This window comes from Diadema setosum, chromosome 15 (genome assembly GCF_964275005.1).
Source record: "Diadema setosum chromosome 15, eeDiaSeto1, whole genome shotgun sequence".
In the NCBI taxonomy this organism is placed as follows: Eukaryota; Metazoa; Echinodermata; class Echinoidea; order Diadematoida; family Diadematidae; genus Diadema; species Diadema setosum.
In genome coordinates, this window is record NC_092699.1 from 6,608,136 (window position 1) to 6,630,432 (window position 22,297).

Consider the following 22,297-nt stretch of genomic DNA (forward strand, 5'->3'; position numbering starts at 1 on the left):
AGGGCCTAGGGTAATTGTCCAGGGTGTAATTGCCTTAGACCCCCCCCCCCCCCCAACAATAAAATACGTAAATAAATAAAAAGAAGATATATTAAGAGTTTGAATGCAAAGACAAATATATCCATTATATCAACATGCAATATTTGAGATTGAAGCTGCTGAAAAAAAGAAGAAATTAATTGAAACATTTGTGATAATGTTAACAATATCTTCAGAAATATTTCTTGTTATGTAACAAGTGCAGTACCATTGAAAAATATTCAATTTTTATCCACTTGATGATGACCTTACTTGACAGATATTAGAAGTGAAATTTCTCTATTAATGTTTGCATTCAATCTCTTCATATATTCAGGTAGACAGGTAGATAGAAATAGATAGATAGATAGATAAATAGTTAGATAGATAGATAGATAGATAGATAGATAGACAGATACATGTAGATAGATAGATAGATAAATAGATAGATAGATAGATAGATAGATAGATAGACAGATACATGTAGATAGATAGATAGATAGATAGATAGATAGATAGATAGATAGATAGATAGGTAGGTAGATAGATAGATGGATATATATATAGATAGATAGATAGATAGATAGACAGATACATGTAGATAGATAGATAGATAGATAGATAGACAGACATAGATATATAGACATGGATATATAAACATAGATATATAGACGTAGATATGAAGAGTTTGTTTGCAAAAACCGATAAGTCCATATTTGCCAAGTGGAGATATTTGCGATTAAAGGTCAAGAAAAATAAAGAGAATAATAAGAAAATTTTTGCTTCTTTGGACCATAACTTCAAAATTGTACTTTTATATGTAGTGGCCAATATATCATTTAAAAGGTATTATTTTGTACTTTATGACAGAGACCGTACTTCAAAATCTTCAAAAATGGACTTATCGGTTTTTGCAAACAAATTCTTCATATATAGCTGTATAGGGCATAGACAGAACTTATCCACTGAAGAGGAAAAACAAACATATATTTTTAATCTAGAACAGGTTTGAAGAAATTTCTCTTGGGAGAGATATCAGAATCGGTGAATATATCTGCGTACAAACCGAATGGAGAGCTGTTCAACATCAAGATCACACAGAGTTGCCGATTTGTCGTAGGCCGTTTTTACACGTACCGAGTTTGCTTAATCTGAATGCTGAACACGATTGCAATTACGATTTGAATCATCGTTCGTTCACACAACAGAGGAAGGCTTCACGGATTCTGCAGTTTTCAATTTCACAGTGAGGAGGGGAAGCGTGGCTTCTTTCTGAGTTCCCATCAATCACTCTTGAGGATTCTTTCTGCGGGAGTGATTGGAAGGTCACTGTAATCTCCACCCCCAAATTATGATTGGAGTTCAGTTATGTTCACACGGTCATTTCGTTGCTTAATTGTGGCGAAGCGTGATTGAAAAACACCTCCAGACCGTCATTTCAAACACTATTGGAATGATAGTTTCAAATCACCCTCTGCGATTCCAATTTGCATTCACATGGCAAGTTTGCTCGATTTGAAGCGCGATTCTAATTTGCTTAATTTCAATCGTGCTTCATATTGAGTAATCTTGGTACGCATGAATGCCCAGATAGAAGGTGTGAAAGCTAGGATACTCTGTAAACTTTTACAATTCATATTGGGTTTTTTTTTTTAATGTGTTTGCTTATTTTTTCCAAATTTTCAGTGATCTAATCCTCCGATTTTTCTGCTTTCGTACAAAGCGACATTCGATATCAGGATGGAAGTTCCCTCTGATGGGGAGGCACATTTTACCAATTCTGGCCTCTTATCAAACAATTACTCACAAAAAAAAAGAGATAGAGAGGTGAACTACCTGTGATACATGGTACTGCCGCTTCCCAATAACATGACTCAGAGCCAACGACAAAGCCTGATCGTTTCACCGATCGGGTCTAACCCAGATCGAAGGCGACTGCCAATATCCAAAGAACAAACATGTGACTGTAGGTACAGTGTTACTGTCCTTCATATATCTTGTTTTTGTCAGCCCTACTTTCCTTTTGTTTCTCCTGTTTTTAGGGAGCCTTGTGTTTCAGACATTATCTGGCTTTGTCGCCTCTCTTGAATTCTGGGTTTTCAGTCGGTATTTTTGGAGGGCTTCCTATTGAAAAAGGGATTGATGTCTACGGGCTTGAGGATCTTGCCTCGTCACTTGCTTTGAGGTTGAGGTTGAGGTTGATTTTTTTTTTTTTTTTTGAGGGGGGGTGGGCATAGGAAGAGGGGCTGCCTGGGGAGAATGGAGTCGACCGAAAGTGTGCAAGCCTTTCTCTGATTCACGCGGACCGATTTAGCATCAGCCGTATTAGGCGCTAAAACCACCCCTCAGTCACCGGGGGTTCAGTCCGGGGGAGCGAGGGGGACTCAAAGAGCAAATTTTGTGTCTGTCTGTCTGTGTGTATGTGTGTGTGTGTGTGTGTGTGTGTGTGCGTGTTTGGATTTTTCCTTGAAATCAGGATTTCTACTCGCCCTCAATGCATGTCATTAGCATATAATAAGAAGTGAATATTCTCTACATTGAATTTGTGCCTGGTGAAAATGGGTCAATAACTTTTGTTGTTGTTGAACCACATTGGTTTAAGTTGCTAGACAATTATAACTTCTGACTATACGGTATAACTACATAGATACATTCTACATTTGTACATGTACTTATGTTATACTCTTCTGTGCCTTCATACAAGTATACGTATGCACATATGTGTTATGTTTATGATTTATGCACAGGTACATAGATTTATCTGTACGGCTTAGGCAGGTACAGTAGATATAGAGACAGGAACACAAATGTTAAGGGCACATTCAAACTTTTGCACCAGCCAAAACGATATTGATTGACAACAATAATATAATTTCTGGTAATTGACCAGCCTTGAAAAAAGTGAGATGATAATCCCCTCTCCCCTGAAAAAGATTAAAAAAAAGCTTTGGAAACAAACCAACAAAATTTAAATGTACGTTATACATGAGATTATTGTACACATAGTGGTCTTATGCTAGCTAGCCTACCACCCTGTTAATTGTGGCTATACCAGAAATAGGTATGTAAAATCTGGACTACGGTGTTTCAGAATCATCAATTGTCTCCAAGTGCAAGTATGGTGCAGACACATATTGTACCCAGCCACATCGGACCATTGAACCAACTTTGGAAGCAAAGCTGTAGTCTTTCCCACCAGCCTTTCTGAACATGATTATTCATTTTGATACACTGTTGATGAGTTGTAATAGAGAAGTCTGAGGTATGGTAGACTAATCTTGTCTTTGGTGGATCAAGTACACTGATATGATAATTGATGATGAATGGAGAAGGCTGCATCCAAGTGGACCACCCATGAAATGGGAAGAGCTAACAGGCTACCAAAGAATTCATGCTTACACTGGATGTATAGAAATGACTTGAAATTATATGCTCAATAGTCACACAATCTGCAGCTATTTATAGTTGGAAGATTTCTACCAGAGATATGCAGCTTATATGCCCTATGTTCAGGGAGTCTTAAGTTTTCGCAAATCATAACTTCCTGACAATTGGGCAAGTGGTTAAATTCTCGATGATAGAGTATTATAGTGTCACCGTGCACCTTGTTCAAGTAATGTATTGTATACCGGAACATGTTAGGATCGGAGTTTGTTTAACTGGCATGTTCTTCAGCTTGCAAATTGACATTTTTTTTTTCTTTTTGTAAGAGCCTATTTCCTGAGTGGTGGGTTTGAGGGCATGTGTATTTCAGCCAAGTTTAGGATGGATTCAGGCATAGCTGCTTATCTAGGATATGTGGCACAAATAAATGCATGTTTCTCAGTACCATTGGCATGAAAGGAAAACAAACATTTTTTTTTTCCTCTAATCAGGCGCTCACAAAGGCCCAATTGGTGATTTTTCGTCATCAGCTATCCTTTTTTCCTCCTTATTGAATACTCACTAACGTAACAGTATAAAAGGTTACCGTGTTGGGATACCTCCAAGAAACATGGTGTATTTCTTTGAATTTGGTCATTGTAGACATATCAAATACCATTACTCAGCAATGATGCTAGTAAAGGGTTATGTGGTGGGATATCATGGTTAGGCAGCATAATGACATTGCAGACAGAACTATGAATATATGGGACTCACCGATTATATGTGATGGTTTCTAAACTTATTTTACTCTCGGCTGTCAGGGAATTTCATGGTCATCATGGGTATGACCATGGTAAATGATTATCTATAATACCATGCTCATTTTGGGGGACAGAATTCTGTAACAAAACCACCACATTTCCTGATTAGTGGTGGGGAGGGTTGAGAGCAAAGTACAGTGTGATTTCCATATTTGTCACTTTTATCCCTCTCATTTGTGTATTTTCATTGAGGGCTCGACAGTTATGAGCCAACTGGAATAAAATTCTGCTGATGTGAATACATTGGTTTTGATATATGACTAATTGAAAACTTCAGAAAAAGTTGGTATAGAATTGGTGCCATAAAAGAATTATTTGGTTTATTCCAGAGTCAAATGGTGAGATTATTTTCACATCTGTCTCTAATATGCCCCACCCCCCTCCTCAAAAAAAAAAAAAATGTTTAGGTTGCTGTGAATATAAGGAGAGCTATGAAAACATTGAAAGCAGATTTATAGGACAGCAGTGCAGTTGCAGAGTCTGACATAACACACTCTGGTGAAAACTTAGTTAAAAAAAAAAAAAAGATAAAAGATCACACAACTAAAGGTCCAACATGAGGAAACATGATCGTTCTTTTCTAGAAAGTTCACTAATATGATAAGGGACACTCCGTCACTGGTATAGGACGTGATCCATATCCTAGTATCCAAATATTCTTTGTGCTAATGTGATGCATTGAATTACTGTGCTGTATCAGTGAAACTGCATTTCAGCGATGGGATGTAATGGCTACTCGCAGAGTTTGGTGAATGTTGACGGAAATCATGCGGGGGATCAATGCGCCACACCTGCCGTGACGTTCTTCCTTGAAATCTAAGTATCAAGCTTGTTTGGGCAGACGGAACGATCTAGCAGTTCAAGCGAGCTGAAACTTGCTTTCTTCCTTTTATATTTCCTTCCCGTCTCTAAAGCTGTCTTTATGATTGAGGTTTCCTGGACACACAGCATAATATCGCCTTCCCCTCTTCCTCTTCCCCTTCTTTCTGTGAATTAAGACAAGCTCCTGCACCAAAAAGTGATGTCAGCCCAAACAGACGAAACAGGAAACGGTAGCAGCTGGGCATTACACAGCCGGGTTGAAGAACCGCCAAACTTTGCTGACTCTGTGTCTTCACCTATTAAACGTTGTCGATGTTGTTTTGCAAATCCACCGTCGATCAGCTTTGGTTAGAGTGTACATTTTGCTTCACATCATTGCCAGGTTTGCTTGCAAGATTTTTTTTTTTTTTTCAATTTTGTCATTACATAGTGACATGATGTGGGGGGATGCATAGTGTACATTGAGGGATAATCCTTTGTTATTTTATTTTGATTGTTTTTTGTAAAACTGAGCAATATCACAAGATAGACAAAAGCAGTATATGATATGAACAACAACACCACAAAAGAGCAGGTACTACTAGTTTTTAAGAAATAGTTAAGTATGCAACTAATCATGCCCAACACATACACCCACACACAGGCACACAGTATAGTAATAAACACAAACACACACAAATGCAGAAACCACCTATCTTCAAAGGTTATTACTGCGTAGTACACAGAACTTATGGCTGAAGGAATGGTACGTTCTTGATATTCGATGTGACAATGTGGAATCTAAAAAAACAAACAAAAAATGTGTCATGTTGTCTTTGGTTTGGAATAGTAATTCAACACTAGCTACATGAAAAATGCATTTGCTTGAGTCAAGTTTCTGAATTTCATGTTACATCTAGCCGCTTTCACAAAGTTAGATATGACTTAGGACATTTTGCAATGTTTCTGAAGTAATTTTCCCCCCAAGTATCAATGTATCAGATAAAAATAAAATATGTTTTCCGTGTTTTATGTGAAGGGTTTCCTTTAGATCTGTAGTATAGGAGTACACAGGTAGTGTACCTTCTAATGCACAATAGAATCAAAACCACCCGGAATGCCAACTTGGTTGCCAAATACACACTAGTACAACCCAAAGAGTTTATGTGCAATTACCCGACTTGAAATGTGCCACTTACTGTTCAAAGCAGCAATTGGAAAAGGGGGAAAAGTGAGAACTTGAAAATGATATACTTTCGGGCAGACAGGCACGATAAAAATGATGCAAGTTTGTGCTATATTCAGTGCCTGCCTCGCTGTAGTCCGCATCTCACATGCGTCACACACATCTTCGGGAGGCACTCGACTTGTTTTCATTCACCCATTTCAGATTTTTTTTTCCCCCCTCATTTTTTGTTTTCTTTTGAAGCCATACCACGCACCTTGCCAACGTGCTGCCCTGAGCATTACGTGAGCGTCAAGCAGTATCTGCGTATCTGAGAACCTTGAATGGAGCAAATAAAATAGCAACAACAGCAACAAAAACATTACAGAGAGCTCTCGCAGATTATGACTTGGCTATGATTATCTTTTGAAGGAGAGAAGGGTAAATATATTTTATGCTTTAACATTATGCTTGTACGTACCACCCTAGTTGACATGCGTGCACTCTGCAGTTTGATGTTGGGATGAAAGAGGGTGTACCCATTGTCTATTCATTGTATAGCTTCTGTTCATGTTATATTTATTCATTATAAGAAATACTTTTCTTCCTTTTTTTTTATAAAATGCATGTATGGTGTTTTTAGTCACCCAGCATAACTGGGTCGACTATATCTGTTGAACATTAATCTGGCAGGATAACTGTCTACTCTTTGTCTACTCTTTTTAGTAAGGGTGGTAAAAATGTTAATTATTATTATTATCATTATATGTCAATGTGCTGTCATCTCAAACCAATAGGATACAACATTTGTATGTTTGTATATATGTGCACTTATACTGTAAACAAATTTCATTCACATTTATACTCATACATAAAAATACAGATGTGCAATACAAAAAAAAAAAAAATCATAATTATGCACATGTGTATCTCAAGTATATTGCTTATATTCAAGTGTGTATATGCATGCATAGGCTATACACACATACACAAATATGTTATCGTGACTGTATTCACAAGGGAACCACCTTTATACCAGTCAGGACTGGACGTCCTGTAGTCCCAAACCTGATTGAGCTAACGGTTTGTATATAGAGAGTGGGTGTTATGACAGAATGGAGTCAGCTTCAGCTGGTCAAGAGATGACCGCGAAGACACTGACCTATCACATGATTCTGGCTTGGAGTGATTTGTTGCGGTGCCTACGAGTGATAATGAGAAGAGATGACCTCTCGTTGTTGTCATCCTTACTGATAGCAAACAGCAAGCATGTATGTCAGAGACTCAACCTTGCCGTGTTGAAGTTGACTGTTTGGAACAGGGATAAATCAAACAAATACAACAATTACAATTTCTTAAAGGTCCTGTTTACCTTTGGGAGCAGTGATTTAAAAGAATATTAAAGATATCACATTTGATGCATATGTGTAGGTCTGTTGTATCACAAAACATCCTACCATATAAAATTTTGGCAGTAAAGCCTAAAATATATGGAGATATCAGTCTTTTTCTCAATAACCCATAACTGTAGATGGTTTAGTCTGGAAACTTTTTTATTATAAACTTATTGTTCACATTTTGTGTATTTAACAATACTCAACATTGATTATACTGATTCAAATGTTTACATTTGTTGTTTCTATCCCTAACTCACATTTTAGAACTATTTTGAAGCACTAAAGCTGGGTTGTTGTTTCATCTGCAAATGGTAAATTATGCCTTTGAAGAGAGAGACATGAAATGGACTTGCCATCTTGCCATGTTGAAGTTGACTGTTAGGAACAGGGATATATCAAACAAAAACAACAGTTACACTTTCTTTGAATGGAGTCGGTTGTTTGATATCATGGTTCTCTCTTTGAGTCAAGTTTCATTTGCTGCCCACTGTGACACATGCAAAATCCATGACTAGTGCAGGCCTGCTGGGAAAGAATTACTGTACGAGCTGAAATTTTCGCGGTGGTTTTATTTTCACGAATTTCGCGAATCGCCTTCGAACCGCGAAAATAACAACACGCGAAAATAACAACGCGCAATTAAGTAAGTTCAGTTAGACTCTCGTAACCGCGAAATTAACAACACGCGAAAATGTCCTCCAAGTAGCAATTCGCGAAAATATCTGTACGCGAAAATTTTAGCTCGTACAGTACCCGTCAGCGAACACGTTGACCAAAGTTTGTGCTCACGATAACGGTCAACTCCATTTGAGCGTGATCCCTTGGCTGTGTGTGTGCTATGTTTCAGGGATTATGAGCAAAGCACAATTATACATGATTTAGATATATACATACAATGTTTGGGATCCCGTGGAGCAAACTTCACACCATGGTTTGGGCATAATTGCAGATATGGGAAGTCTTAAAATCCAGAATAACCATCTTGCTTGTATCATGTAAATGGTTTGTTTTTGTTAGATTGAGGCAACAATGTAAATTGTCTGAGATTTGATTCTGTTCATCAGTTACACTCTCAAACTAATATCAATTAAAGGGGGTGTTCACCATTTAAAAAAAAGTCTTAGCATGCATAGTGATTCTTGATACTTTGCTACTTTAAATACAGTTCATAGAATATCACCCAAAAAGTAATTTTGATGTGAAAATCATCATATTTCCATATTCATGTGCAACAATGATTGTGTCACATAGAAAAAGAATAGTTTTGTCTGCACCTTCATTTGTTATGATTAAGTTTTACATTGTAAAATTTGTCTTTTCTTTTATAAAAGCTGTACACATCAAGTTTGATTTCATGGATTATGAATTCAAGTTGAAATTTTACTTTCCAGCGATAGGATGCGGATTGGAAGGCATCACGGAGGGGGGAAAAACTAGAAAGGCATGAATGTTAGTACTATCTTTGGCTGATGAGGTATGATTTGAGAAATTGCAGGGATTCTATCTCCTGTGTTCTGACTCAGTTGCAAAAGGAACTCTGTTGGCATGTACTAGTGGCAGAATGGTACTTCAGAACTGCAGAGTCATTGATGTGTTTTCCGATCCAAGAGCCAGAGCGCGTACAGCTCGGGGAACCCCCCTCTACATCACCACCACAACCCCTCCCCCCCCCCCCCCATTCCTTTCCATCCCTTCCCTTCCCCAACCGAACTGAACGGGAAAATATTGAATTGTTTTATTTTGATTTCACAACAACCTTTCAGTGGTTGTCGTATAACACACATTTCAGCAGCCATGTAAAGAACAGACCACAGATATTGTTCCTGTTTACTGTTGTTTATGTGTTTTTGTTATATGTCACCAACTGCCCAACGAATATAGTCTTTTTTAGAATGTAATTATTGTGACCAAGAAATACACATTAAAATTATACCCCATGAAAGTGTCCCTTCTATGCATGTATCCAGAATGTCCAAGTATTTGGTAATTTGAAATACCAGTACACCTGTAAAAATGTTGTTGTTTTTGAAGGGGTTATTGTCCACCCCCCCCCCCCCCCCCCCCTCACAAAATAACAAAGGAACCTTTTTGTTTCCTTCACTGGTATCTCCCAGCTCTAGATCCTTTCAAGGTTCCACGAATAAGGAAGTGCGTTATTTCCTCGAACAAAAAGCACACCAGAGTTGAAAAGTTGACAATATGTTACTTCCCGTTTGGCACTGTTGTTGGGTTCCCAAATGCCAGGGAGTGCAAATCACCCACTTCCCCTCCCCCATCCCTCCACCATGTCAGTCAGTCCCACCCCTCTGGCAGAGTGTAGCAGTCCATTGTACAGTGATGACTGTACAGTGGGCCAGAATACAATTATGCTAATGAGCTGCCTCCATGTGGTGATTATGCATGTGTGATGGGGGGTGAAAGCTTCGCACAGCAACCGTGGAGCACAAAGAAATCCAGATGAGTCCTTGTGACATCATCAGCCCTTGAGAATACTCTATGAGGTCACAGCGAGGCCTTTTTTTTCCCCCAATCTCTTTCTCTCCACAGTTCTCTGCACTAGCCTTGAAATCTCCTGTATAAAGCTGACTAGTAGCTCTAGCACAGCAGCCAGATAGAATAGCGAAGTTATACTGCAAAGACTATATATACTGGAGTGCTCCAATATTGATACACATTTTACCCAAATTATTTCACCGTATGCTGCATCATGTGCACACCTTGATCATAATTTTTCAGTGCTGGAGTTTTTTCTTCTACAAGCCATACTGTTATGGTAGATTTTTTTTTCTCTCTTGTGTGTACTGTGCTGAAAGGCTAGCTGTTTATGCATAGCTTGTGTGCGTGTGTAAAAGGCACTGAACAGTGTAGAATCGCCGGCTGCAAACAGCTGATAGGAGCAAGCTCTTTGTTTCGGAGAGAGAGGGCTCGGCAAAGCACGGGCTCCGCTAACTGTTGTTGGGATCCGGCGCTGCTGTACATGTACCCTTGTGAATATAACTATTTTGGATATACGCCTGTGTGCCTGCCTCATTCATAACTATGACGAGTAAGTATTGCGATCAAATCCTCAGTCTTTCTTTCTTTTTTCCATTTGTGTATACAACTGTACATTCTGTGGGTAATTGTGCCTTTGTTCATAACGCAATTGGCATAAACTTGCTTCATATGTTTCTTCCCATGTGTGGTATATTTTTGATGATCTACCAGGAATGTGTGATGCTACCATGGCCCTATACATACATCTTTCAATCTGCATCCGGTGGACTTTGTGATAATTATTTCTTTGTCTCCGTTAAACTGAACCCTTCCTTGTTCGTGTGGCAATCTGGAGTCTTCCTATGAAAAGTACCAATTAATCATCACAAGCAAACAGAGAGGAGTGACCCATAACGAGAGTCGATGCATTGTTTGGGCATATCAGATGGAGGAAAGAAGAGGTGGACTTTGCTATCAGATTGTGACGCTACGCTGGCGAGCTTCCAAGGTTTCACGCATGACACGGAACATATAAACAGAATGTTGATACATTTATTTACAGTTTGCATCAGGGCACATCCTAGAGTTAATGGACGAGATACGGTAGAAAGAAAAAGAAGGGTATTGATGAATCGCTGGCAAGAAACTCCATCTTGTGTGGTTAATAAACTGTTATACTTGATTAGTTTTTTTTTTTCTCTCTGAATTTTTTTTTTGTCAGCCCAAACAATCGATTAGATTTGGCAGATATATATGAATGACCAATTTCCTGGCAAGCGTACAAGAAAATGGATGAATAAACTGTGAATGTTTGTCTTTGCGGGGAGAGGACGGGTTATGTTTTTGCAGCATGCATGCACTGAAACTGGGAGACTTGAATATGAATCATTTCGATACAAAAACATGGAAGGCACCCTTGAGGTTCTCTCACGAGTTTCTAAACACCAAACGGGACTGGGGGGAAAGTGGGGCAGTGTAGTACATTTCCTCACAGCACACTCTATAGTCAGTCAAATTGGAGGTGGGTATTATCAAAAGCTGGTAGGATTGAGGGCCAATAATCTTGGTTGCACAGACACGCAAACATCATGCACAGGAATTGAGATAAACAGGCCTTGCCATGTAATAAGCCAGCATTAAGTGTTATAAAGGTGTCTAGACTTTTTAAATGAATGTTGTTGAATGCTTGTCTGTCCCCCATTCCTGTTTTTACAAAATCTCTTCAAGTTGATGGAGGGAGGGGGGGGGGGAGGGAGGGGGGATAGGGCTAGCAAGGTTGGGATTGGTAGGTTGATTTGATGCCCAGACAGAGGGTGGAAGAATCAATGAAAATGCATACACATGTCTTTCATTGATTGATGTAAAGAAACATGCAATATGTGTTGGCATCATTTTGGGGAAATACAGTCTTAGTTTTGGTTCGTGATAACAGGAAAGTAGGAGTGTTTTCCCCCTTTTCTCATACTCCATAATCACTGTGACTAGGCAGATCTTATTCGCAGGACTACTGTCAGCTACTCGATGCAGGGGAACTTGTTGCCGGCTGTATGGAGAATGCAGCCTCGTACCGGCACTCCCCTCCCCCCCCCCCCACCCCTCTCTCCCTCCCCCTCTACACTCCAAAGTCACGTTGACTGAGAGCTGGGACGAATTGATTATGACGATGAAAGTTCACAACCAGCGATCCATCGCCACTTTTTTTACCATTACCAGAACGAGCGCAGTGGACACATGGCTTTAGCAGAGAGAGAGAGAGAAAGAGATAGAGAGAGTCTGTCCCTGTATGATATATCAACATTATGGACAAAAGAAAATTATGTGTTATGTGGAATCAAACGGGGTTTGTTAGCTTGTACAACAAAAGGTTTAGAAGACATTTTAACCTGTTGAGGACAAGCTGATTTTACTTAACACATGCTTCCCTTTACTACAACTACCCATGTATACTTGGAAAAATAGTCTTCATGAGGTTAAAGCTATGGGTCCCTTGTCTGTTTGGATACACCTCCATGCAGGGTCCGATTGTCCGCTCTTCCTACACATTCTTGGACTTTCAATTCCTTTTCCACCGAATCCCTTGTGACGTTTTCGTGATACACCTACACGTATCATTCATTGTCTTCATATGCCATCCTCCCTTTTTTCTCTCTCTCTCTCTCTCTAGCTTTCCTTGATATTCTCCCTGGTGGTCTTTGTCCTGTGTTCCCCCCACTGTTTGTCGCCTCACTTCGTCATCTTTAATCTCTTCAGGCAGCCAGATAGTCCAGTTGACTTTCGGAGAATAACTTGTATAGCTTCCAAACTCTTTTGTTCTGTCCGTCGTCCATTCGTCCTAGCCCTCTTTATCAGCCGCGACGTGTTCAAGTCATGTTGTTTTCTTTGTCTTCCTTCCTTCCTGCTCCTTGTTCTCGTAAACATTTGTTTCTTCGAGTCCATTGCAATGTTTTGTTTTGTACATGTGTGTGTAATTGTGATCTTGCAGACGTAATTCCTGCTTTCCTACAATGTAATGCACATTCTTTCTAGTAGTTGTATCTATTCACGACTCCCACGTTTAATCAATAATTTCCCTCGTGCGTTAGTTCGTGTACGGATACCACGCTTGGGAGTTAGAGACGAGACTCAGCAGTAGGGGTGCCCCTCCCTTGCTTGCTTTTTTTTTTTTTGCGGAATTCACTTTGGATTATTTGTCTGCTGAAAAGCAAAAGTGAAAGGTGAGGAAAAGGTTGTGGATTAGTGGGGTGGTAAGGGTGGGGTGAGGGGGGTAAAGGAGAGAGAGGGGGGTTACCTGTGTGGCAGTGGTGTGCTACAGATGATGAAGGGTCACGACGAGGCCACCGAAAAAAGAGGGTGTCTAGGGGTCATTCTGTGGTCATTGCAGGCAGGGGTCAATCCCTATGTGGGTTTCCTTCTGTAATGTAATATAAAGTTTGGAGGGGGGGGGGGGTGAGGGTGGTTGGGGTTAAAGTAACTAGCACTTTGGGTTACAATAACCAGCAGGGCATAAAAATTTCTCTGATTGGCAGTGGTCAGAGACAAGTAGGGGCATTGAGTGCTTAGAACTAGAAAGGTCTGTCTGTCTGCCTTCTGTAACCTCACGTGGTAAGGTACCCATGCTGTTTTTCTTTTTTTTTCATCTTCTTTGTTACTGCATTTTTGTTTGTTTGTGTGTCTGTCTTCTTGGTTGACATACAAGTCATTTATCTCTTCCAGCTAGACTCCCTAGGTTCTCCTCAGAGTCTTTTCTGTCCCCTCTTAGTCATGTGGAAAGAATTCAATGAGTAACCACAAATTGTTTGGTATTTTCTTTGTTAGGTATGTTTAGGCCTATTCTTTCTTTGGTCTGCATGTGTCCATTGTGTTTGTGTTCATAGACTCTCCCCCACATGTGACCCTCCCCACCCCTTCCCCACAAAAAAAAAAACAAAAAAAAAAACAAAAAAAAAAAAAACCAGGAGCGTAATATTGTGTTTGGCATAGTTTTGGCTGTGTGAATTGCATGCTGTCTTGCCTTTGTGATATTTCATACAAAATGAAGAGTCTGGAAAAAGGACACCACCAGAAAATTTCAGGGGACTTTTGTTCGAATAGTCTAAACCAATCTATTTTGAGGGTCAAAGATAAATGAAATACTCTGTTCTGTTAACACTGAATGGGGAGGGGTGGGGGAATTCTGTGACTGTCACGCAAGGACCCGAGACTTAGCACTAAAGAAAGAAAGGAACAAAAATCCCAGGAAGTGCCCCGTTGGCAGTTGATATGAACAAGAGGTTTACCGAGAGTGCCCCAGTATCATAATGTACCGTGCATATTACAATTTGTTGTGTATAGGCCTACATGCAAGATATATATGACTCAGTGTTAATTACAAAGGTTGTATATCCTGCTGTTTTTCTTTCCCCTTTTCCCTCCCCCTCCCCATTGTTTTTGTTTTTGATGTGGCAGCTAGTAGCCAAGTTTCTCAATTTATGTATACTGTCCCTACCCATTCCCTAGTATCTAATTGTACATGCACTGGCACTGCCATAAAACTACGAAGTGTTCATGGAAGTGAGTGGATCTGGAACGAAAAGGGACTATAGTTTGGGGGTTGTTCGTGTTCAGATAGAATTTCAGTTTCAAAAGATATGTGTTCCTGCTTATATCCCCCTGACTCGGGTGTAAGTACAGCAATAGTGCACAAGGGGATGGCAACATTTACAGCTTCCAATGAACTAATGAACTGAACTACATGTAGCTGACGTGGGTGCAGATTTTTTTGTTGTTCCGTGCCAATGGGTGCTGGTACCATGCTGGACGCGTCTGATGCAGGCGGTCATTATGGTATAGGCCTACACAATCCTGAAAGACCTTGTTTCGATGACCAACAGCATACATGCTGGTCATTTAATGAGTAGGACCTATATCATTGATGTTGACTTCAAACGTTTAAAGTAATGGGTACTATAAAGAAGCATGGGGGGGGGATGGGGGTGTTTGTGTTCACACTCACAGTTATCTCCAAATTCACAAGCTTCTCACAGTCACACCTGAGAGAGAACACAATGGGACAAAGGTTACAAAGACTACAAAGGTCATGAAAGGTGACCACAGGAAACTCAGAAGATTTGAATTTGAAAGAACAAAAGCCACATACTATGAAATCGTTCCCCCCTTTGTCTCCTCAAAAAGAGTGTGTGTATATTTTTGTGTGTGTATTTGTGTGTGTACTTTATGCATTTGCAGTATGCACTTTTGTCCTAAAACCTCATGGATTATCTAGCCTGCTGCTTTATTGCTCACTATCTATTTAAAGACACCATACCATGGAACAAGTGTATCAGTGTGAATCTCCTCTTCTAGCCTCCAACAATACCCCTGAACAATGAATGGACCCCTATTCTTTTGTTGCTGCCTATCTCTCTCTCTTCTTCCTCCTCCTCCTCCTCCTTCTCCTCCCTTGTCCTTCTGTCTCTCTAACACCCTGTGGGAAGCTGGCCATGTGGGGTGTGTATGCATATATAACAAAGACAAAGGCCCTCATGCAGTCTGTAGATACCAACAGAGAATGTATCAGATCTATCTTCTCTGTCACGTACCTGTAGCCTTGCTGTACCATCTTTTTTTTTTTCCTTTGTTCCTTCCATTTTCCATTCATACCCTATTACCTATATCACCCATCCCCTTTGATGTCTCTTTATTCTGTTGTTGTTGCTTTTGCTCTTTACCACCATCATTATCATCGTTTCCCAACTTTAAAGATTAGATGGGGTGCCAAGTTGTCACCCCTTTGTTCCCCCTTGGTCTGTGACTCTGTTCATACAATCCGTAGTTTGATTGTGGTTTTTCCACCTCACCCCCCTCCACAAAAGTTCCTGGTTTGCTGGCTCTTTGCTTGCAATCTGACTCTGACACATTGTTGCAGTAGGTCACTGTCCTACAGGTTCCCACCTCTCTCTCTCTCTCTCTCTAAGAAATGAGGCCAAAGCTAATTGTTTAGTTCTTCTCCTTAAAAACCAATTGTTTGATTCTGCTCTTTAACCCCTCTTCTCCTGTTCTGATATAAACTCGTTGTGTATTTGTTGTAGCCTAGCAGGTTTACTTGGAAATCCACACTATCTGCTTGTAGTGATAGCACTGCCTTGGGGAGGGAGAGGGCCAAAGTTCCATCAGCCTTGATTTGAAAAAAGAAATAACCAGCAATTCTGATTTGACAAGGAGCCAAGTCTTGGGTTTTCTGTCGTGTCCCTGTTTATTCTCTCTCTCTCTCTCTATCATCTCTTCCATTTTCTTTGGTAGGTGTTTTACCATTATGTCACCGCAATTGTTGACTGCTATAAGATATATATACAGCAATAAAGAAAGGTAGTTGTTTTGTCAGAAATGTATGAAAAATTACAATTAAACTTGAAAGGGAATGAATGAAGATAATAGTCCCATATACATATCATCATGTTTGGTAGTTCCACTGTGACATGTGATTTCAACTTTTGATCAGTTTTTGGCAATATACCTTCAAAAAAAAATTAAAACAGAAACAACAAAATCCCCGAAGATTTGTCATCTGCTACATATGTGCAGACTGAATATTTTTATTTTTTTTTTTATTTTTGATGGACTTACACCACAGAGGAGCTACATGTACATTACATGGTTGTAGTTTTCCCCGACACCAAGGCGCCTCAGAGACTTTGCTTGACATCCAGTACAGTATGTGGGACTAAACGTGTCCTTTGTTCCTCTTCCTTCCTGTGTGCACTCCTTGAAAAGGGAAAGCTACTGTAGATGTTCAAGGTCATAGGGAGACAACTTTGAACATTAATGGTGGGCGTAGGAAGGTTGACAGACAACACTTATTCCAGGAATCAGAACACCTATGTTGGTGGGGGGGGTTGGAAGGGGGGCTGTGGTACCTCTAAAAGGAAAGTGCCATTCGGGCTGTAAGCTCTGATACAGTAGGCTGAATTGCACCTTTTTGTGGGGGCGGTGGTGGTTATGAAAAATGAATTATGGCTTGTCGGTAGTGACGATAGGATTGGTAGCGTGCAGTAGGAATTGTTGACAGCTGGTAGTCACATGTTCCCTCAGGTGATGGCCTGATTGTTCGGGTGACCACGGGAGGCACCGAGCACCGACTAACGTGTTGGGTGTGAAGGGGAGCTTTTAGCACACACACAAGCTGTACCTTGATGACACAATAGTGGAGGTCGTTATCCATGGCCGAGATTTCACATATTAGTAAAGAGGATCCAGCATTGGGCCTGCACAGTAATCTGTTTCCATTAAAGTTTCGAGAGGTGACTCCCATGATGAATGAACTGAACAACCTTCATTCATTCATGTTATGCTTGTTTCTGGAAGAGGCAGCGATCATGCTCGCGTGCTTAATTGTCCTATCTCAATACTGATGGGCTTTGCTGATACACAGGTCTTCACTTTCTTTGTTTCCATGTAGGTAGAGATATAGTCCTCGGTGCACATTTCTGCAGAATACAATTGCTTCTTGACTTGCTCAGTTAACCTGCAGTACTTTAGTTCGTAGGGCGTGACATGGTTGTTGTTAAACTTCTTTTTAGTATACGTGATCTGCCAGTAAACATCTCTCTTCCTTTTTTTTTCAGTCTTCCTTGCAGATTTTTTTTTTAAATCTTTTTTTTTGGGGGGGGGATGTGGAATGTGTCTCTGAATATGAAAATATTTCTATTTCATTTTGCTATGTTGGAACTTTCTCATCATGACTTGTTACTGAAATGTGCACAGTGGTTATTTTGAAGATGGATTAAGGGATTCAGGTTGGCATTAAATTATGCATGTATATAAGATATTGTACTTACATGTATCTTTGTTGTTGTTTTTTGTATGGGGGGGGGGGGGGGCAGATTGCAAAATGGCATGTTTGGCCAACATGTATGTATGTCATGAGTATGCTTTTATTGTTGTCAAAATGTTTGCTGCCCTCCTTTATTTTCCAGATCAGTTAAAACTAGGGCAGGATAGTGAGCAATTAATATTCAAGGCTAGGGTCACTGTATTTACCTTTTACTGAGTCATTGCAGCTTTAGTAGGGGTTTACAATGGGCTCTTGATTTTATCTCAGCCAAGCACCGAGTTGGAGAACCTCTTGCTGAGGTGAATTTTAGCTACATGTAAGGACCTACATGTATCATAATGAGACAGGTAGGCCCTACATTGTAGGAGGGGAAAAACATTTTGTGAAAGGCACCAGTACTACATTTACCATTGAGTTTCTTTTGGTTTTGGTGATTTACTCGTTTTTTTTTCATGGTTTTGTGGTAGATGTTTTGTTATGAATGCAGCTTTCTTCTTGTATACCAATGACTTGGCTGAATTCATTCAAGGTTGCTCAAGGTAACTGATGTTTTACTGTGCTCACAAACCGGCTCTCTAATTTCTTGTTATTTTTCCTGTCTGTGGATCTGCATCTGTGTCATGTGTTTCGATTTCTTCTTCTCCTATAGCCCTTGCTATGTAGGATCAAGAGCGGTCACAGTGTCTAGACACATATGGAGTATTCGCATTCAGTGGGCAGAGCGTGAGGCCGGGGTGGTGTATTCTTGGGATAGAGATGGACCCTTTATTGTTGAGAGGACTGTGTACCCCACTGTGTGTGTATTATACGTGACGTCAGTCTTTCCGCTGGCTGTTTTCTCTGAATCATTGATTTGTCTTCCTCCCCCCCACTCGGTCTGAATCAAACAACAACAATGTACAGTCCTTGTGAGAAAGGCACACATGTCTACACACACACACACACAGATACACATGTACACAGATACGTATAAGAAACACACACAAGTGTGGATCGATCCATTTCAGAACGTGGGTGGGCACAAGTTCACTCGGCTTTCCCTTTAGTAACAGGGAGAGAAATTCCTAACTGATTACTACATGCACCGGGAGAACCGAGATTGCTAATTCAAATATATTTTTTTTCGCCTCTCTCAGATCAAGTGCACAAAATTAATCTATCTCTTAGGAGAATTTGCATGGTTGCAGTACCATTTGATCAAAGACAAACCAAAGAAATAAATCAGGAATTTGCACTGCCTCGTGCATTGGCTTGATGATTAATTTCATTCTCCTTGTTGCTTGCACTGCAGCTTCCCCATAGTAAACACAGATGTATACCAAACACTCGTATACACAATCATTCTCGACATGCTTGGGCGGTGACCTGTTAGTTTGGGTTAATACGTAGGAAGGAGTGTACACACGTCAGAGAGATCCACCCATGAAGGCAACAAGGTGCTTGTTGCCTTTTGTCCTCTCGACTTGAGGCGACATCGCTGCGGTTCTGAGAAAAAGCTGCCGACAGTGCTAGGGATTATAGCACTCGGTATCCCCGAAGATGAATCTCTCGTCCACCCGTTGTCTGTTTTGCAAACCCACAGACTCCGCCCTCCCACGCCGGTAGCATTCTTCCCTTACATTGTCATATCATTACCACCACCGCCATCATCATCATCATATTCTTGGGGGTCCAACGCTCCCGAAGATTGCCCGGCATGAATGAATGAATGAATGAAGGAGTAGTGGACTCGACGCAGAGCACACAGTAACCCCTGCCCTATGTGTATTTAGTAGTAAAGAGCGTCAATCGAACACCGTGCCATTTTTGCCAGGCCGGTGGCTGACAGCCTGTGCACACACACACACAAAAAAATCAAACGGTGGAGACATTGTAGATTATGCAGTTTCATTTTCCATCACATATCAATACAAAGTTGTACTTTCCGAGAGTGGACATAATATGTTAGCATATCCCACTAACTGCCCACGTATACCTAGATTGTGTTAAGTTTATGACCTTTTGTAACGTCTACCCTATAAAGTGTTAGCGTATACATTGTGATTGTAGTCACTTCCTGTATTAACTGCAACTACAATGCATGCATCTGCATTTTTCAGCTTCTGGGAACGAGAGTGGGAGTGAAGTGAAAACACAGCTCTTTGTTCTCTGAACTTCCTCCCGACAATCAAGAGGGTATAATGCACCTCTTCCTCTAGCCACATTCTTCTTCTTTCTTTTTCTACCTGTATTGGGGGGAAGTAGCCCAGCCGGCAACAATTGTTTTGTCGTTGTCGTTTTCTCACAGATGGTTTGTTACATGGAGAAGCGTCCTTAGTACGAGAATAGATATCTAGAGTCGCGATAGAACCAGTGACACTAAGACCAGATGTAGAGGAAGTATGTGCTTTGTTTTTTTATGAAAGGAGAAATTTGAAGAACATTGTGGGACTCTGGATTTGTGAGCCCTCCCAAAGAGAAGTATCATCGACAGCATAAAAAGGGTAAAGGAGAAGGAGGGGCAAAGACACACACAAAAACAGAAAAAAGGGCGAGGAACGAAGTTTGCAGTAACGCGAGACAGGTCGGGCTGCCACTTTCCTGATGCCTATGAGTATGCAGTCTTATTCATTTCCTCTGCTGCCTGCAAACAGTGTGCAGGCCAGCTGCACCTGAGTATGAGAGTGTCAGCGCTGATAGAAATGAGAAATTTGCAGAGTGTCGTGAGCTCTTCATCTGCCTTCCACTAACCTCTCCCCATCAAGTTTCCTCCCGACCCATCAAGTTTCCTCCGACCCCCTTCCAAGTTTTCCTCTCCACTTTCATCCAAGTGACAGCTTGAGTTAAACTTCACAGCTCACTCTGTCTCGGCAATGGTACCAGCTGGGATATACGACTGTATTTCTCACTGACATTTGGAGATGATGGTTCCAATTTGCCGAAACGTTTGCAGGTTTCTATGCAGAAATGGCTTCAGTGAATCTCTGCTTCACCAAGTAGGACAATGAATCACAAATTCCATTTCACAGTCGCTCTTTAAATATGCTACGTTTGATGAATGACCTGCAGTAATTTTCACCCTTGTGGGATGACTTGAAGATACCATGCCTAGTCAGAGAACAAGGAATAAAGAGTTGTCTTATAAATCTTTACTATGCTACTATGAAGGCTGGTTGTAGATTTTTAAAGGTGAAATGTTGAACATTTGCAGTGCATTAGGTGCTTATAATAGTCACAATTGCCAGCTACACACAAAGTCAGGATTAGAAATCGACTAGGATAAGGGAAGGATCATGTATCTTCAAGGGGTTACCCCCCCCCACCTTGCCTCCTCCCTCTCACCCTTACCCCTCCCCATCCCCCTCCCCAAAACCACCAATATTAATCACATGTCCTCGACAGAGTGCTGTCACATTTTAGCGATCGGGATCTAGGGAGCAGCAGAATACGGAGCTGCTGCTAATTAGCTGTGCCGGCATTTCCTGCGGTTCGACGATTGACCTAAGTCAAGAGTTCCCCCTGTTGTACTACTTGTAGTGCTCTCACGTTAATAATATATATAATATGCACGATGTACGTGTATACTATGTATGTGTTGCTACAAGATTGGGATAATTTACTTCTATGTTGTCTGGCTTTAGTCTTTCTGTTGTTCAATTACCACTTAAGTTTGAATGTAGAGATCTGTGTTCTTGTGAATTTCCAGAAATTCTTCTCCTCCAGTGGTTCCATTCACCACCAATGCCCCCCCCCCCCTCCCGCAAATCATCAGAATATCGTGCAGGTTATCCTTTGATCAGTTTTCTTTTTTGTCTCTCCTTGTTAAATACAATAGTGCTGCGATGATTTTCGTTCAGGAAGAAAAAAAATCTTTGCCCCGCCTCACGACAGCACTTGACATACTTCAACCTCTTCAGCAGACACGATTCCAAGTCTTCCTGACTACTTGGCAGGGACGACATTCAATCGATCCCTGGCTTGCAGTTGACCCGTCGCAAGTTTCAATGTCGCTAATGAGAAAGGACGACAACCACAAAAAACGAAACATTCAAACACGCAAATATGATTCGCTTATCTCTGACAATCATGTGACAGATGGTACATGTATGTATGTGTGTATGTCATTTTGGGAAAAAAAATATTCTGAACTACCAAAAGTTTGGGAAAAAAAATATTCTGAACTACCAAAATATCTGTTTCACTTCAACTAATGTAGCTACATGTAGTGCTATACTAGTCATACTTCCCAAGATCAGTATTGCTGCTTTTTGTCTCTATAATCAAATGCTTATTATCATGTAATTTCAATTTGCTTATTCACTTGATGTGGTAATGTGTCTGTCAAACTATTGTAGACTTCAGATTTACAAAATGAAACTACCATGACAATTCACAGTTACATAATTCTGATGCTATTCTTGTGTCAACGTGCGTCATTGATTAAAAGTTCAGGATTATCTGTGGC

The 22,297-nt window shown here is 40.5% G+C and overlaps 1 protein-coding gene across 2 annotated transcripts in view; it reads left to right on the forward strand.

Moving 5' to 3' along the window:
- The window catches only part of LOC140238808 (protein gustavus-like), a 40,787-nt gene that overhangs the window by 9,945 nt on the left and 8,545 nt on the right, over window positions 1–22,297 (forward strand). Inside the window, exon 1 of one of the 2 annotated variants that reach the window (XM_072318707.1) lies at window positions 10,291–10,614. The exons of the other annotated variant lie outside the window; for it this stretch is intronic. The gene's annotated coding sequence lies outside the window, so the exon portion shown is untranslated. Of the gene's footprint in view, window positions 1–10,290; window positions 10,615–22,297 lie in introns of those variants that run through there. 2 annotated transcript variants of the gene reach the window in all.